At 37.6% G+C, this 19,324-nt stretch overlaps 1 long non-coding RNA gene across 1 annotated transcript in view; it reads right to left on the bottom strand.

The window, feature by feature from the left end:
* LOC116666414 overlaps positions 1–17,151 on the bottom strand; it is a 68,142-nt gene extending 50,991 nt beyond the window's left edge. The window contains exon 1 of the long non-coding RNA XR_004323252.1: positions 17,085–17,151. This is a non-coding gene — a long non-coding RNA (uncharacterized LOC116666414). The remainder of the gene's footprint in view (positions 1–17,084) is intronic.
* Positions 17,152–19,324: the final 2,173 nt, after the last annotated feature.

Below are 19,324 nucleotides of genomic sequence, written 5' to 3'. Positions count from 1 at the left end.
TCAGTTTGTAATAAATAAATCTCTAAAATGTTTGAAATCTTTGCAGAATAATTTGATAAGCTTCCTTCACTATTTTTTTAAACACTAGTAACCCAGATTTTCTAGTTCATGATGGCAGATTGGCTCAAAATTTCCCTGTAAATTATACCATCATTGAAATCCCAGTTTCTCTAACATTTAAGATTCAAGCAGTTCTGTCAGAAGCTCAGCACATCCTAGTCATCCATCCCGATGTAGCTGGAAGGATTTTACTCTCCTGTGTGACCCCCATTGCCTTTTGCTTTCTGCAAATGATGCTGCTAATATGGTGGGCAGCTCTCACAGCTTCACTAAACAACCCAAGTAAAGGAGTCTCCAAGTGACCAAGACTTTTAAATTTGATGCTATCTCATGCTCGCTAAGGTTACACTTTCTAAAGGCCAATAAGATGGAAGCAGAGTAGTACCAGAACTCTGAGGCACTCAAAGTCATAATCAGAGAAAACCTGTTACTTATTTGTAACAGTAGGTACTGCTGATGGCCACCTAGGTCTCCTTTCCTGCTTCAGGGCACCCAGCCGCCAGCTGATAGCGGCTCACCGCTGTGCTCCAGGCCAATAGAACTGCCTCACACGGAAATCGCCCAGAGGCTAGGCAGTCCCATGGGAGTGGCACTTCATCAATGAGTGATTGATACGAGGGTAAAAAAGCTCAACCCCTTCACCTCAGTGTGGGACCTACTTCTGCAGCACTGTTCATGCTCCAGGTTTCTCTGATGGGGGCCAACTGAAGCTAAATTTCAGTTCAATCCACATTTTCCTCATCTTCTTCGTTCACCTTGGCTTCCTTAAAGGTCTCTCCTGAAAGCATCAGGTTGCATGAATCATTTGCAACAGAATGCCCATCTCAGACTCGTCTAGGAAACGTAACCAAGACAGAGACCTCGTCTGAACTAGCCTGCGGGGGCAACTGGATTTGACTGAGTCGAGTCTGGCCACTAAAAAGTTTTCTTACAATTCATGTTATAATGTCTCTTCTTTCTGAACTAGAGATCCCTAGTGGTTATTAATTTCATTTTGTATTTCCTTTTTTTCCTACAACGGATCAGTAGGGCAACGTTGGTAGTTCACAGGTAGATGTGTAACTGTCTGGGATTGGGGCGGGGGCTGCTTTAGCCATCCCAATCTCTCTGGCCCTACCAAGGGGCCTCTTAGCCCTGTGCTACCCTAGGGTGTTCAAGAGACTACGTACTGTGGAGTGGGAAGTTGTTGCTCTCGATTATTTTTTTTAATATACAAAGGGCTTATGGTTAAAAAAAGGGAAGTTACATTTAAAGCTATAGTTCCCTAAATAGAATACTGTTTTTAGCTTAGATTACATGTTTACTTGGAGAGACCTGAGTGCCTTATAATTTCTATGAAGTAGCCCCTCTCCCCATTCATCTTCTGCTGCATGACAGACTTAACTCTCTTTGTATTTAAACTCAGATATTTCCTGTTATTATTTTATTCAAACAACCCAACTCAAACTGCTTTCTATTCTAGTCACTCGTCTCCTATTTATCCAGCGTTGAGTCAGGTAGCAGCCTCTGGAGAGGACAACCTGTGTCCAAGACCAGGCTGAGCATCTTCTCCTCCTTTGGGGCGAGTTTCCCCCACTCTAAATGTTGTGTGGCTGATGAAGAAGAGTCCACAGCCCTTGCTTATCTGACCGTCAGTCATGGAAGCCAGTCATCTGCCCAGTGCTTTCTAGTCACTGTTTCACACAGAAAGCACATCAAACTTCCATGCCTGCAAAATAACTGTGTCCTCAATTCCCCTGAAACCCATTCTCATGGTCTTGTATTGCCATGGCAGGCAGCACAGTCTCCACTGAGTACTTTATACACAAAACAGCCCTCCTTTCCATTCCCAGCCTGAATCAGGTTGTATGTCTCCTTTGCGTTCAAATCCCTGTCAGCTTCTGTCATTTTGGTCCTAAGTGATTTGGGTGCATAATTTTCTCCCCTTAATTGAGAACTCCTTATGACAGGAAACATATCTTAGCCATATTTATATACTCAATGCTTAGCAGAATTGGTCCTCAGCAGATGTTATATGTATAAATGTATGGACAGTTGAATGAATGAATGAGTGAATGGACTTCTTGACCTTCTATTCACAGTTAAAAAAAAAGGTTGCTGCCTCTTCCAAATAATGATCTATTTAGAGATGAGAATTTCTAAATAAATTGTTACTTTTTTATTTGCATGAAAATCTCAGCTCTTTATGTAAAGTGGAGACCTATAGGATTGGCAACGTGTTCCCATGAGATGCACCCACTCCTGCAGGACTGTTAGCCTTCACCCTGGTAAGTGAAGTCAGGAGGAGCAAACCTTAAGTAAAGGCATGGGAAAGTGGCAGCAAATTATTGAATAATAATCATAAATACTGCAACTCTGGGATTTGGAAATTAATGATGGTGGTGGGGGTTGGGGTTTAAACATGAATTGCATCCATTAGTGCAGCGTAGGCTTTTTATTGCCATTTTCCACCCTTCTTCTGAGAATGTCTATCATTCATGGGCATCATAATTAGATTCTACTGAAAATGATGAGAATAAAAAAGGAATTTCAGAAATCAGAGCAGCACCCTCTGCATACGACTGTTTGTATTATTTTCTATGGGCACTGCTTTTTCAGGATTATTTACATAATTTGTTCCTATGACATCAGATTCTGTTGCATTTGGGCTCTTCATGTAAGCCCAAAGGATTGATGAAGCAATCTATTACTCTTGACATTTTAGACCAATAATAAATTTACTGGATAAAATCCAAAAAAATGGAACAGAGACTTGCTTTGTTGTTCACACACTGAAATGTGATAGACGTGGTTTCTGCTGAAATCAAGATAAAGCCCAAAAGAGGAACTTCTCATAATCACAATGTTTCTAGAGTCAGATTTAAACGTCTCTTTTCTATACTGTGGAGTCAGTGTAGAACCCTCCTTTCTCACCACACACTTAGCATCTTTTTCATCCAACCTTTATTGTTCACTTGTATTTTTTCTAAATTTACAAACATGTCCATCCCACCCACTAATTTGTTAGCTCCTTGAAAGGCAAAGTTCAAGCCCATTTAACATGTCCATTTTGGAGGCGTTGGTTTATTAGCTGTATAAGAGCTGCATCATGTTCTAATTGGAAATGTACAATGTGCATATAAATGTTCAGCTATGGTACATTTGCACCTACTCAGGTCTTTAAACACGAAGCTCAAGATAGCACATCTGCATTTCTTTGTCTTGAGCTTTGCATTGATTTTCTATTGCTGAATAAAAATTACCACCAACATAGTGGCTTAAAACAAGACAAAATTAGTATCTCATATTTTCACAGTTGTCTTCAATCAAGAAGTTTCTGTGGCCCAGGCATCTGTCATGGTGCCAATTCACTGGATGTGTCAGGAAGTCATCCTCTTTAGCAACTAATCTAATTTTTCGTGCTCACTGACCTGAGCTCCTGAATATATTAGAACCAGGAATGTCTTTTGACTGATGCTTCATGATCAGAAATGCAAACCAAATTTCAATTCAATCAGTATTTTTTTAAATAGCTAAAAACAATAATTTACATTTTTGAGCCATTATTTTCTTCCAGGTTCTGTGCAAACATTTTTATAAACATTAAGCCTCTCTGCAAGATGAGGAAACTAAGAAGAAAGAGGTTTCATTATTTGTCTAAGTCAGATGGCTAGAAATAATCCGAGTCCACATTCAAGTCTGAGGCCCTCTGAAACCAAATCTCTACTCTAGTGTCATTCATTATCTCTTCTTATGATTTTTCCATCTTGCCAAATATCAAAAGACCTGTCCCATCCTCCTGCATAGTCATTCCTCAGGCTTTCAGTTATGCAATCAGATCAGCTCCTGGTCAACCTGGTAAGTTAAAGTTGGATGCACTGATTTATACTCACTAGACTTTTCAGTCACGAATAGTTTGGTTATCTGGTAAGTTAGAAATATTTAAGCTTGTCATCAATATTTTTATGCATAAGTATGTTTAAGTACTCAGAACCTAAAATTAGAACCTAAAATTAGCTATAAATTAAAGAAGTTCTTAATCTGACATCGAACATGTATAGAATTTTTTGTATGTAAAAATATATACATGAAGATGATTAATGTGTGTGTGTGTGTGTGTGTGTGTGTGTGTGTGTGTGTGTGTGTTCAAGTCAGAGGTTCAAGACCTGAAGGACCTCAGGCAAATGACTTAACATCTGTGGGCTTAGCCTTCCCCTGTGTACAATGGGGATAATGTTACCAGCTACATCTCAAGATTATTCTATGTACACACACACACACACACACACATATATATAATCACTATCACCGTCATCACTAGCAAACATAAACTCTCCTCTGTGTCAGATATGGTGCTAGCTTTTACATAAATCATCTGCTTTCAACTTCATAAAAATTTTCAAAATAGATTTTAATAAGGCTCATTTTATCAATGAAGAAACTGAGGCCCATAAAAGCTAAATAACTTAATGAAAGTCCTATCACTAGTAAGTATTTGTGCTAGAAATTGAACATTTTCTACTTTTTTCATGTATGTCATATAGTCTGGCAGGCAGCAACCCTGCTTTTTAATCCTTCAGTATTTTCCCCAGTGCTTAGCCTCGTGTTCTGTAAATCTGAGGTGACCAAGAAACATTTTTTGATTGCAGGTGAAATTTCATAGAAATTAATCTTGAAGAGAGAGAAGACTAGAGAAGACTACAGAATGTTCACATCATTTGTTTCTACAAACTGTGTCTTGAAAAAATTTGGAGAATTCATCCCAGCAAAGATCATAAGCATTATATTAGCAATATCAACTTGAGGAATGAAAATAAAAATTTGCATTTGGAAAATTCTTTAAGTTTGATGTATTTTTACAATTGTCTTCAATCAATAAAATCAAAAATGGTTTTCATTAATAACATTATAGGTACATCTCCCTACAATACTATGCTAATGAACAGGAAGGACTGACCAACCACCTTAAACTGGAAAACTTTAACACAAATACACTAGTTTAGAAAAACTCAGCCAGCAACAGGGTATAGTTCACCTAGTTTCTGTAACGTTTTGTAAAGAATGGCTTTGGAAGTTCTCCTGCTTAGCTAAGTAGGCATATTTGGGTGCGGTGAGCTGTTTCAAGCAAGCCATTTCAATTATGCAGGAGTATAAACTACTTTATTTTACATTGTAAACAGCATTTTCAATCTTGTACTGCAATTATACATTGAATGTAGAATCAAATCAGAATACAGAAATCCCAAAGACTGCTGGCAGGAATAGAAAAGGGACCTGATTCTCTAAACAAGGGCACAATTTCCCAGCAGCTGGCTTGGCTTTCCCAGCAGCCAAGTTAAATTCTTGCTACACGGGCAAGTTCTACAGACGTCAATTGTGATCAGTTCATTCATGGAAAAACCCTGGCACTAAATATGTCCAGCAGTTATGTCTTCTTTTCTCACTCTTCAGAATCAATTCTTCATGCAGAGTAGTGGAGCATGGGACACAGCCATGATGATGTGGCGAAAAGCATGGGTATTATTAGAATGGATCAGTCTGGGTTCAAGTCAGAGGTTCAACACCTGAAGGACCTCAGGCAAATGACTTAACATCTGTGGGCTTAGCCTTCCCCTGTGTACAATGGGGATAATGTTACCAGCTACTCCTCAAGATTATTCTATGTATAAAAAGATATAATATGTCAAAAGATCTTATCTCAGTGCTTGGCAGCATAATTCCTCAACAAATATTAATATTTCTGGGTTTACTTTCTGAATGGTGGTGTAAGGATCTCACCAATGAAATGACAATAACTGGTGAGAAATGTTTTTCAAAAATTAAAATCCCTAGAAATAGTCCTAAAGACATAAAGGACATGAAAAATTATTTTTTCGAGTCTACTAAGTCAGGGTGAAAACAGTGAGAGACTATGTCACTGGACCACTCCCAGCTCCCAGCTCCCACTCCTGCAGCTCAGAATGATGGAAGCTCCACTCTGGGCAGGTTGAGCCAAGAACACTAGATTCTCTCACCCCAGATCACTGTCAAGAGATGTGGTTTCTAGTCAGGAAAGGGAGGCTGCTGGTATACCTCAACTGCTATTTATGAGGCCAAATAAATGCCAGGCAACTGCCTCTAAGAGATCAGAGACATTTAAGCCAAAGGATGTTGTTAAAAAAATGGAGATTTTATTGATAAACAGTTAAGAAGAGGCTAGTAGCTGTATGAGAGCCACAAGCTAAATCATACACTAACTAGGAGTCTATCAGAGAACTGGAGAAAGAGACAGCTAAGAACCCTACAGGAGACAGAGTAAGCCCAAGACCGGCCTCAAAAACTACCCTGCATAGTTATCCTGAGTTTAAATAGGTCAGACTGAGAGCAAATTATGCCTTACCACATTGCTGTAAACAACACAGCAAACCCGCCTCGATTAGTGAAGGCTAAAAACTGGGTGTGATGCCAACAGAGGCAGCCAGTGTAAGAAGAAGAGATAGTCAAGGGAGTCCACTTAAAACCCGTCACCCCAGGCGTGCCCTCTGAGGAGTGACATCAGAGGTTTCACACAGCAGGGGAAAAGAATTCACTAAAATAGTTCAGCCAAGTCCACACACACACAAACACACACACAAACACACACACACACACACAAAGTCAACAACAACAATCACAAGCTTTGAAGGAAGATTAGTATCCAGATTTGCTACAATATATTATCTAGCATGCTTAGTTTCCAAAAAACTTTTCAAAATATGCAAAGAGACAAGAAAGTCTTATTCATACAAAGGGGGAGAAAAGAGGCAACATAAATGGTTTTGAAAGGGCCCAGAATCAGCTGTAGAACACAAAGACTTCAAGGAGGCTACAGTAGATGTGTTCAAAGTACTGAAGGTAACTCTGCTTCAGAGAGTAAAGGAAGGGACAAGGACAAGGACTCAAAAAGTAGAGTAGACAAGTGAAGAGACAAATAAGAACCAAGTGAAAAATTTGTTGCTGGAAAGTAAAATATTGAAATTAAAAAATCACGAGAGGAGCTCTGCAGTAGATTTAACATGGTGCAACAATCACATAGCCGTCCAACACTGGGATGCACATTCTTCTCACGCGCACGTGGAGCACTTTCAGAGGTAGAGCGTACACTGAGTCATAAGCCCCAATAATACAATACACTTGAAGAAAGTTTGACAGAGATTATGAAATCTGAAGGATAGAGAAAAAAATGAAGGGAAATGAACACAGATTCAGAAACACAGCATACCATTCATCAGAACAACATACATATAAAGGAAATATCATAAAGAGAGGTGAGGGGGGGAAGGGAGCAGAAAGACTATTTCATGAAATAGTGTCCAAATACTTCCTAAATTGGAAGAAAAATATTAACCAACACTGAAGAAGCTCAATGAACTTCATGTGGTACAAACTCAAAGAGGGTAGCACCCAGACACATCACAGTAAAAATGTTGAAAGTCAAAGACAAAAAAAAAAAAAAAAAAAAAAATCTTGAAAGCAGCAATAGAAAAATGGTACATCACATACAGGGAAACCACAATCAGAAAAAAATTCTGACTTTTTATCAGAAATAAGGTAGGCCAGACTGCAGTGGGATGACATATTTAAAGTTCTAAGAGGCAGAAACAAACAACTCTGTAAACAAGAATTTTAAATTCACAAAAACTATCCTTCAAAAATAAAGATACTATAAAGTCATTCCCAGACAAAGAAAAAACAGGCATTTTTGCTACCAGTCTTAGAGAAACACTAAAGGAAGTTCTTCGGAAAGTAAGTGACCTCAGACGTTAATTGGAATCCAAAGAGCCTTGGTAAAGGCAATTCTGTAGGTAATTTTAGAAGTCAGTCCAACTGCTGCTGCTTCTCTTTCTTCTTTTAACTAATTTTAAAAGCAATTGTGTAACACTATACATATGTAATTGTGTTGCTGGGCCTGTAACACATATAAGCACTGTGTCTGACAATAAGACAAAAGGGGGAGGTGGGAGCAAAGGAGCATGGGAATGGCACCAGATGGTAACTAGAATCCACCGGAACGAGGAGCAGAATGAGACAGTAAATGAGAAGATAAACATAGCAAACTGTAAATGTGCACATGTTCTCCTTTCTCTTTTCTCTTCTTTAAAAGACACCCATTTATGTAACATAATATTCATAACATTGTATTGTTGGGTTTATAAGATATAAAAGAAAGGTGTATAACCATCATATCACAAAAGGTGGGAAGGGGATCAGAGCTGTGGGAACACATTTCTATGTCTCACCTAAAGTACATTCTGGTAAGTTAAGATGAGTATGATAGGCCATGAAGCAATCACTAAGACAAAAATGTCTTAAAAAAGTTTTTGTCTGGCTTCTTTTACTCAGAATAATATTTTGAAGGTTCACCTATACCATTTTGTATTTTACCAAGTCTGTTACTTTTTAATGCTTAGTTGTATTCCATTGTATGAATGTACCACAATTTGTTTACCTAGTCTCTCGCTTACTTTGAATAGCATGATTCACTTTATTTTTATTAACTAAGTCTACTGATTGGTTAAACATTAGGCCAAACTGTCTCTTTGTTAATTGGATCAAAAGTGGTGGTTAATAATGCACTCTAGAAAATAAACTTCTTACAACTCAATTTAACAATGTGTATTCTATGGAAAACAGTCTTATGAACTGATTTTTTACAAAGAAAGTTTCCATTATCAAGTAAAATTGAAAACCTCAACAATCTCTCTCTCACAGGCACATCATCTTATTACAAGTGTTGAGATAACCTGCAGATAAAGAACCCTGTTTATCTTAGCTTGCCCTAGGATGAATAGTTGTGATAATTCCAATGTAATATTCTGACATTTCCAGAAACAGAAAGTACATATGTAGCGTGATTTAGTGTTGCTATTTACTGGAAAGATGCAGTATAAACATAAAAGAGTGTGGAAATTAATATCTTCGGTGATTCAGATGTTTAACTATGACATCCAATCCAGGTAGGGAGGGTAGTCTGACCAGGTGGGAGCTGGCAAGCTGAGAAAGGATGGAATGTTTACCCATTAGAGGAATGAGGGGAAGGGAGGACTCTATACAGTGGAAGAATAAGTCAGTTTTTCTTAGGAGTCCTAGAAGGACAGGAGGTTGTAGTTAAACTTTGAAGAATCTTAAGATTTTGTAGGCGAGAAATGGCGAAGTTTAGAATTTATATGGTTGAAATAGGATAATGGTCTCCAAGTGAGTTGGAGAAGAAACTGAGCTGAATGTTGAATAAGTTATTCAAGTAGAGTTTTAAAGGCCCCAAGAGTATGGAAATACTTGAGGAGGTAGATGAATACATTAGGCAGCAAAGTATATCAATAGAAGATGCCAAAAAGCAGGGTGAAGACTCATGGAATGTGGCAGCATACACCTCAAAGGAAGAGAGGATTTTACAAAAGAGAGGAGGAATATTGTTCTGGAAAGTATGCTATAGTAGGAGGTATGTGGACTGAGGGAGGAGGAGCAGTTTCACCTGAAACGAGGGTAACGGGGACTGGGTTTGCAAAGAGGGAGTCAGATTTTGGTCAGAGCAAAAGGGAAAGTAGACTGTCTATCAAAAGATTTGAAAAGTAGGGGTGTTTGCACTGTAGCGGCTTCAGGGGGGCATCACAGAAATGGATGGGAAGGAGAGGAGTGGAAGTCAGCCAGAGAAGAGGAAGTAGAGAGAAGCACTGGGTAGGGAGTCTAGGGGAGAACAGGTGATGAGCAGGAGACAAGACTGTGGTTCCATGCATAGGCGCTCGAGTTAATCCATCTTGGTTCAGATCCTAGTTCCACTGAGTCGCTAGTTGTGTGTCCCTTGGAAAATTGCTAAACTCTCTAAGTCTGTTTCCTTATCTCTCAAATGGGAAGAACTCAATGAGATAATAGTACAAATTTTCTATACAGTGCCTTAGACACATATGGGCCTAATTAAATTATGAATACATGTACATTGTAACTTCAGGAGACCAAGGATGCCAAGTAGGTGAAACATAGCAGAATTAGATAAGCTAAAGGCTCAGGGTTTCAGCGAATCAGCCCTTTCTCCTGAGGTTTGTGATGTGGCATATTTGGTATATGTAAAAGGGCTAGGGTGGAGATAAGGGCGGGTGGAGAAAGGGGATAAAGGAGAGAAACTAAAGAGCCATGGAGAAGAGCAGAAATGGCTGAGTAGGGGGCACTTTGAAGGTCAATGTCACATCCCTCAACAGAGCATGCCTGTACCTGTGTGACTACGGCCTCCCGGTAAAGGGATCTTAGACTTTTCAGCTCAAACAATTACATAGCTGAGACTTCCATAAGAATTTTCATTTCTTTTTTTTTTTTTTCCTTTTTAGATTTTCACATGAGGATAGTTAACATAGGTCAATAGTAAGATTTTCCTACAAGGAACTGTGAAAAATTACGACCTCTGAGAGTTAAAATGTAGAATTAACGTATAATGCCAGAGATCCAAGATAAGCAAAAACATCTTAAAAGATGGAAAGCCTCAAAGGACTTGACCCAAGGGATTAACTTCTCTATAGAGAGGAAAGTGTCCATCAGGAAGCAGCTCATCTGCCAGGAGTGCAGAAAGGAAGAGCGGAAGAGGTAAACCTTGGCAGTACCTGTCCTCTACCATTCACTGTGAAGGGTGTTCTGATACAAAGCCTCAAGATCCCAGCCCCTGTGGCAAACTGATCTCTACTGTGGAGATGGTTTCATGAAGACATCAGAGGTTATACCTGGTGCTGTTAAACACAGAGCAGTGCAGCTCATCCGCTGACCTGGCCCTCTTCCTTGCTCAGCAGACAGACACAGGTTGTAATGTGGCTTCCCATGTAGATCTGTTTAGTGTGAGATTGCACTGGTCAACCTGATGCAAATATGCTCAGCTTTATGACAGTCATATTTCTCACTGTAAATCAATAAGATAGCCTTTGCTTTTTACATCTTGATTTGTGAGAATTCAATCCAAAAAGACAGATAGGTTTTCAAGATGTTAACAAAATAGTGTCTCTGAGTTGGCAAGGGTGAAGGCTAGACTGTGCACTGTGGTGAATTCTCCAAGCCAAGGACATCTTGTGAGCCAGCCAGCTTTTTCCTTGGAGCCTTTGATCTTTCTGTGTGATCTTTCAAACTTTTACCATCTCCTACTCAGAAATATATGCCTAAAGCATTGGAAAGATTTTGTTTACTTTTCCAAGCAAAGATAAAATTCTCTTAGTAGGGTTCTTTTTCTCTCCAAGCCCAGGAAAATGCTAAATAAAGATCACATCAATTATTAAAGGAGTTCTACAGAAAAACAAGTGAATTTTTCCTTTCTTTAAGCTTTCAGTCACATTTACTAAGGTGTCAAACCAGCTCATTTTTACTGTGGTACATTATTTAGAAGGGAGTTCAGATGCAATAATCTATATTTCCAATGATGCACACTAATGATTTTAGTAAATTGCCATATTATTATTGTTCTGTTTTAGCAAACACTGTATCTAAAAGGTATCCTCTGTGTTTCAAGGCAGATAAAATAAGCTCATTTATGCTAATACCTATCTTCTTGACAGTAAATTTTCCTAATGCATTAATTATGACTCCAGATAGACCAATGATTATTTCATATATTCTAATTAGGGATCACTTTATTCAGTCAGCCATACACATCAGTAAACAAGTGGAATGAATTCCCCAGGGAGATTACAAAAAGACAATGATTCCCTTTCCACTACAGCCTGGAGAATTTACCCCACCATCAAGGAGTAATTAGAGGAGAAAATGAAGAGTCAGAAAACATTTTTGCAGGTGTGAGCACTTGGCAAGACACGTTTCTTTGCAAGGATGAAATGAAAATAGACATCTTCATTACTTATCATATACAGGGAGATACATTAGCTATCATGGCCTCCTTTCAGAAGTAAGCAAGAAATACAATCAAATTAGTTGCTTTTGTAGGAGAACAGTTTGGAATGTAAATATCTCATTTAAATGCTAGATTCCCAGAAGGGAGAAAGATGAAACTAACTCAGCATTTTTCTAATTATTTATTCTTTTATTATAGAGATTTATCCCCTCAAGATCAAACTAACTAATATTAATTTTTGATGCTACCATGTGCAATAGGAGCCCTCATTCCATTTTTTTTGGTCCATGATCTTGTGATTAATATAAAGAGAAGAGGTAGTAGTGGGAAGAGGGAGATTCATTAAACTGGCTGATTTAACTACTATCTGTATTTGGATTTCCCATTTATCATCCTATTTTTAGCTCTCAAAGACATTTTCAAAAATTATTGTGTAGAAGAAAATGGTATGGCTTTAAAATACATGCATTTGTTATGTATGTTTTTTCTTATCAAGGCAGTGTCATGAGTGCAAACTGCATTCTTCCAGTATTGCTTCTAGACTTGTTTTGAGCTAATTTGCTCATGGCCAGCTATTGTTACGCAGCATCAGTAAATACAATCTCATAATTAACAATGATCCACATTACTTAAGGTGAAATACTCAGAGGTCCTTTAGTTCACGTTAGGGGCTTGGAAGTAGAGCATTTTAATTATCTGAAAAGCAGTCAAACAGCAAATCAAACATTAAAAGACCAAAAGCTTCTTTATAAAATCACAATTCAGCTTCTGGGCTTTCATAATAATTTGTTTTTCTGACCCTGAAGCCTCTGGAAAAAGTCAGCAAATCATTCTATTAGTTCTAATGGAGGAATGAAGTCTTGAACTCGTGAACAACTGAGTGAAGGAAGGGATAAAGGTCCCAGCTTATTAAAATTAGTGTCAATCAGCTTAGACAGGTAATCAATACCTGTCCACTTACGTTGTTCAGCCAGGCATAGTACTCAGAAATCAGCCCCATATCTATTTTAGTTTGACTGACACTTCACTAGGAATAAATTGTGGGTGGGTAAGTTGGGTTATTTTGGAAAACACCTTGGGAAAAAATTTGCCTGAAGAGTTGTAAGCCTTAAGCAGTTAGCTGTGGTTCTCCTGTTACGCCAACCTGGATTGATAATGAGAGGAAGTTATAAAAAAAGAACCTGGAAGAGTAATGTTCAAGAGCATAAACTTTGACAATATCTTTTGAAGCCTAAAAATTTTTTTATTTAAACATGTTTGCTAATGGGTTATGGGTATTTATGACATCATAATAAATGCTTCAAGAGCAGGGATTATTTTTAAAAGATCATAATTCTATTCCTTAAAAAAGGTCCATATTTAGACATAGGCCAATCATTTAATATTTAATCCAATAGCTCATGGATGCTGTATTGAGTGGTTATGGCAAATGACTGTCTCCACATGGTGGTTAGGCTATCATATGGTTCACTTCCTCCCCAATACTAAGTCCTAATTTCCAGATGTATGTTCCTCAAAAGCCATTAGAGGGAACCATCTAGAAACTGAAATTCTCATTTAATCTTGAAAGGTCCACAGGCATATGAGATTCACACACACACACACACACACAAACCAAGGAAAAGAAAGGGGAGAGAGAGCAACAGATGTATGTATTGTACACTCAGCATCTGTGAAAAGTAAATATTAGAATAGGTGTTGGAAAGGACAGTAGAACAACTAGCTCAGCCTTTTTATTTTATAAAAGATGATACAGATTTTTCCCAAGAACATCAGCTACTTAAAGGCAATGCACAAACTTGACAGGATGTTCTTGTTCAGTGTTCATTCCACTGCATTCATAAACCATATTTTTTTCAGGCCCTATAATAGATATTTTCATTTTCCCTTAAAAATTTTTGGTATGCAGATAAATTAATAAAATATGGATGTATTTAAGCCTGGAATGAGGTTATCTCAAGCTTTGGGTCACTTTGAAACAATCGTTTATTTTGGGTGTGTAGATTTCTCCTCTCAGATTACTTGTATAATAATAACAGATATCATAACATATCTCCATAAGACGAAATGCTGCTTATATTCAGTGAAATTCCATTACAACAGCATTTAAGGAATGACCCCAGCAAGCTTTCAGCTTTAACCATCCAATAACTCTACTATAAAGGAAAAATTAACCATCCCTTTAAAGGGTAAAAGCCACTTTCAGAACTATAATCTCTTATTAACTTATTTCTTATTTAGTTAGATAGGAGACAGCTTTATGCTTTTCCAGCACATGTAGAAAAGTCTCCTCAGAAATAAATAAAACAGTCATAAAAATAAACTCTATTATATGTATTGTAATACATACGCCCAAGGCCTTTTAAAAACAAAGACACAAGAGATGCTAAGTGCCAAGAGACAGTAAGTCCACTGCCACCTAGGAACAAGGTAAAGGCCATTCTTATATCAAAGCAGCAGTAGTGGGTGGTGTCAAAGCACAGATCTTGAATATGTGGCCATGCTAATCCCACTACTTGGGGGTGAATCTGGGCTACCCACTTACTACATGTGGCTCTGCACAGGTAATGCAACCTCTACTTCAGTGTTCTGATTACTGGTGTCATAGAACCAGTAATGACACCTCTCGTTATCAAGATTTCTGTGAGAGTTAAATCCATCAAAGAGAATTATTTAAATAGCACACAGTGAGCACTTGATAGTTATATGCTGCTATGACAATTATTACTATTAACTTCCTTTCTTCTTGGTACTGGCCCATCTTTCATCACTTAGGGAGGTCAGATCTTAGCAGCGGAAGTCTGAGACATTGGCCAAAATTAATCTTCATATTTCAAAAAGAAAATTAGGGACTGCAAAAAAATTTGATTCAGTTGAAAGAAAAGTGGGTTTTTTTTCCATTTTCAAGTCATATTTGCACTGCTAAATTACCTATTAGGGTGAATCATCAACATATTAAATACATTATGGTAGAAGACACAATTCTAAACTTAAATATAAAATTCCTTGGCTGAAATATCAATTCCAGGTTAAAACTATAGGTTTGCTTTGGGCCTAAATAAAAATCATAAAAACAAAAAACCAGTTTATGAGGCATCTTGAATTAAACAATCTCTAGTTTAAATTCAGTGACAGTTTAATTCTAGGGCTGCATTCATCTAACAGACTCAAAAACATTTGCAAACATGTACTGTATCATTATCCTCATTTTACGGAGACGCTAAAGCATAGGCTGAGATTAGTGTTTTGAGGCAACTAACCAAGCATTCCCTGGCCTGCTGCTGTGTACTGATGAGTGTCCTAGGAGTTAAGGTAAATCTGAAAGTGTCTCAATTACTGCCATTTTCTTAAAAATGCTAATTGAAGTAGAAGACGAGTGGGCCCTACAAATCCTGTCTAACATACCTGTGCAATACCTAGCACTATGCCAGTTGCAATGGGGGATATCAAGGTGATTGAAATAGGATGCCTCTCCTCAAAGAGCACGTGTTTTGCTGAGGAGATAATCACAATGATAATGGCTACTGTATTCTGAGTGCTTGCTGTCAACCATTATAGTAAGTTCTTTGTATGAGCTGTGTCACTTTCTTTTGATAACCACCCTACAGTTCGGTACACGTTTACCCAATTCATTGTAAGAAAACCGAGGATTAGAGAGATCGGGAGATTTCCTCAAGGTTACATAATAGTGGTTGGGGGGAGGCTAATAACTCATTCGCCTCACCGCATGTAGGCCTTCATGGTTCTCCCTGTTGGTGGGGCTCTGAAATCCCCAACAAGACAGCCCTGAGCCTCTGGTGACTGGATGCAACATTCCTTCAGGAGCTTCACATGTAAACCCTCATAGCCTCCTCTCTTTCTGTTTGCTCCTTCCTTGAAGATTTTTGCATATAGGTAAGTATCCTGGCTTTTGACAGATTCAATAGCCTACTCTCTTCCAATGATCTCATCCTCCAACTCTCTCCAGCAATCCATTCCCTTAACTGGGATCACTAACACTGCTTTCATTATGGCAATTCCAAGGATCACAGTCTGCAACCACCACCTCCTATCTTTCTTGCCCACAGCCTCTACTCCAGACTCACAACAATTTTTCAAACCCGTGTAAATGCAAGCCGTTAAAAATCCATCTTGTTGCTCTCTTAGGACCCTTATGTTCCCACTTCCCTCTTCATCCAGCTTGAATTCCACTGCCCAACCTAACCACTTGCTCCTCTTCCCTCTGATGTAGTTGCTTGGCAAAATCTAACCCCAGATAAGTTCAGTGCTTCATCTACATTGTTTTAGTTTAAGGTGTACAACATAACTATTTGATTCCCTACTGGTAACCACTAGTTTGTCCTCTATAGAATCTTATTTAGGCTCATTAATTCAAATACCATCCAAATTCACATCTCTAGCCTGAACCTCTTCGCTAAACTCCACACACACATGGCCTACATTATATCTCCAATTAGATAGTTAATATAGCTTTCAAACCTTAAGATGAACTCATGAGTCCCTATTTCTTGTTTCTCTACTGTCTTCCCTGATTTTGTAAGTAGCAATGAATCCTTCAAGTTGACCTAGCCAAATAAAATCATAGAGGATTCCAAACATAAATCAGATTTTTCCACTTTTTCTCTCAAAATCACTTCATTGGCTTAAAGCCTATATGAGAGTCCCACACAGCTGTGCTGACCTCTGGCCTTATCATCTGCCACTTTTCCCCTCCTTCACTCATCTCCAGCAACAATGGACTTGTGTCTGGTCCCTGAACATCACGCCACATGCTGAGGGGTCTGGACATATTTTATGAGAAAGGGGAAGTTATTGCAAAAATTTTACATCATACAATTTCTTCAAACAGGCCAGTCTTTGTTCTCTTGGAGTCTGGGAAACAGACAGCATCTAAAATTTGACACAGCAATTCCAATGATCTAAAACTTCCAATTCCTTTCAAAAAGACATTTTCATCTTTCAATGGATTTCAATACCAATTATAATCACTGGGCTGAGTTTTGGGCAGTCAAAGCTATACTGAGAGAATTTGACTGCATACAGTAAAAATACATGTGTTTGATGAGTAGTACAGAGAATGAAGGCTGTAGAAATTTCATAAAAAAGGATAAATGAATATGAGGTCAGGAAAGGTTTTATGAGAGAGACAGCTCTGTCGCTGTATTTTGAAGAGTAGCATCTGGATAAGTGGAAATAGAGGGATACTCACAGGAGGCAGGATTCCTGGGCAAGGAGGCAGGATTTAAAGAGCAAGACATCATGAACGGTCAAATTGACTGGAAAAAAAAAAAAAAGAGCTTATATTAGAAGGTAAAGTACACAAAATGTTTACACTTGGCTCCTCTAAATTTGATGAGCTTAATCCTTCTACATTCTGTAGGGTCTGTAAATTCAAATCCACATAGATTTCATGATAAGATTGTGGTAATTTGTGTGTATTTACAGCATCTTGGTCTGATTGTAATTTTTAGAGTAGAATATATTTACTCTCAAACTATGCAAACACTGAGTTTCTAATAGCCATTTTTTTTTTCTTTTTAAGTGAAATAGCATTCACATGTCATGTTGTTTAGTTTAAAAATCAGGCAGGTTATCAGGTAGCACTTTCCTACAATGTATTTGATTTGGTTTTAAAGCATAAATCAAATCATATCTGATTACCATTCAACTTGTGAGTAGTGCCATTGTAGAATAAAGAGCCAACAGAGAAATATGAACGAAGTCTCATCCTCTTCCCTAATGCCCTCAAAATTTCACTTTCCAATTTATTGTCTCAGATTAAAAAAATAAACAAGCATCCACGCTCGGAAACATTATGTCAATGATTTAGTATCAGCATCCTTCACCACCATTCATCAATTTTTTGCTCTATGCCAAGTCCTGCTTCCATAATCAATCTTCGGCTGTTTGTGATTGGGACTAAGCAACTTTTGTGCTTCCAAGACACTGTAAGTGAGTACAAACCAAGCAGAAAATAGATTATCCAAACACAAGTTTTATTTGTGTTCTGACACAAGTACCCTTGCCATCATTTTTTTTCCATGCATAGCATGATTTCCCAGTATCTCCTCAAAAGATAAAATCTCACTATCTCAGATTTTCAACAGCACAATGAAAATTGGCTTCCAGAAGCAAATTTGCCCAATTCTTTCGCTAAATTATTACAGCTTAAGCCATATTTGCTAAAAAGGAAAGAAAAATTTCACTTAATAGCCATTTAGGATATGTAGATTTACTTTGTCACTTTTGTCTTTTAAGCATGAGAGCAGATGATCACATTTAGAGACAATAGGGAATTTTAAAATTCTTTTGAGATAAAAAACCTCACTCTCCGAACAAGGACAATATCAATTAAGGAGAGAAATTTTAGAAAATCCTACCTAACAAATGATAGTCTTAATTACTTAGCTACATAATTTCTAAGTTCTTCTTACCAGTCATAATTATGTTCTTTTTTTAACTGTACCAGACACCTAGAGAATGAAAATCTGAAGATAATTGGTTATTTCAGTATATTGCATTATATTTGAAAAATGATCCTGCATAATATCTGATGCCTTTTTAGTAATAAATTCTATTTTCATATATTTACCTTTAAGTTGATTTTTTTAAAACTAAATTTGACCCTTACTCTTGTCCAAAAGTCATTTCACTCAGTTTCCATGAAGGCATTTTTCTAAAATGTTAATGGAATTTTGAGTTTTGTTGCTTGCTTTCAGAATTTACGTAACTCCTAACTTTAAAACTTTGGATAAATAATTATGAAGGAGGAAACTGGTGTTACAAAGACTTAAGAAGCAGAGTTTAATAGATGTATGTTATGATTCAGTCTTGGAAGGAATTAAAAAAAGAAAAAAAAAAACTGGAGAGATGTTTCTTGAATTGAAACTTCATTCCTTCCCTGATGAATTAGAAGAACCTCAAACTTCTGGAAGAGAGTGGCTGACAGAACTAGATCATGGTGTTTTTTTCCATATCCTGTGAGCTTCTGGCAGAAAGTAAATTGAGGTAAATCTAAGCCCATAAAACCCAGTATGTTGGGGAATATCTTTTAGAAAAAATCCTCAGATACACTGGATTGTCCATTGGCTCTACTAAACTGAGTCAGTCAATCAAGGATAATCAAACCTGAGAACACACCAGAGGAGTCAGTAAAATCATTCACAAATTTAATGAACATACGTCTGATTACTTGATCCTTAGTACTAGTAAGGAGACACTAGGTTATATAACTCTATGATGAGCCATTTTTCCAAGCTAATACACACAAAAAAATAATAGTTAGTATCTATTTGGAAGTGATCTTCAAACCAGTTATTGAAATATTTAATATCTGCATGAACAATATAATGAAAAAAAAAACAGGACAAAATTTAATTCTGAAAATCAGGTAGTTTAGGAACAAAAAGATTTTTTGAGAAAGAGAGAGGGAGAGAACATGTAGGGGGA

This window comes from Camelus ferus, chromosome 10 (assembly GCF_009834535.1).
Source record: "Camelus ferus isolate YT-003-E chromosome 10, BCGSAC_Cfer_1.0, whole genome shotgun sequence".
Taxonomy (NCBI): domain Eukaryota; kingdom Metazoa; phylum Chordata; class Mammalia; order Artiodactyla; family Camelidae; genus Camelus; species Camelus ferus.
This window is presented reverse-complemented; position numbering and strand designations above follow the sequence as displayed.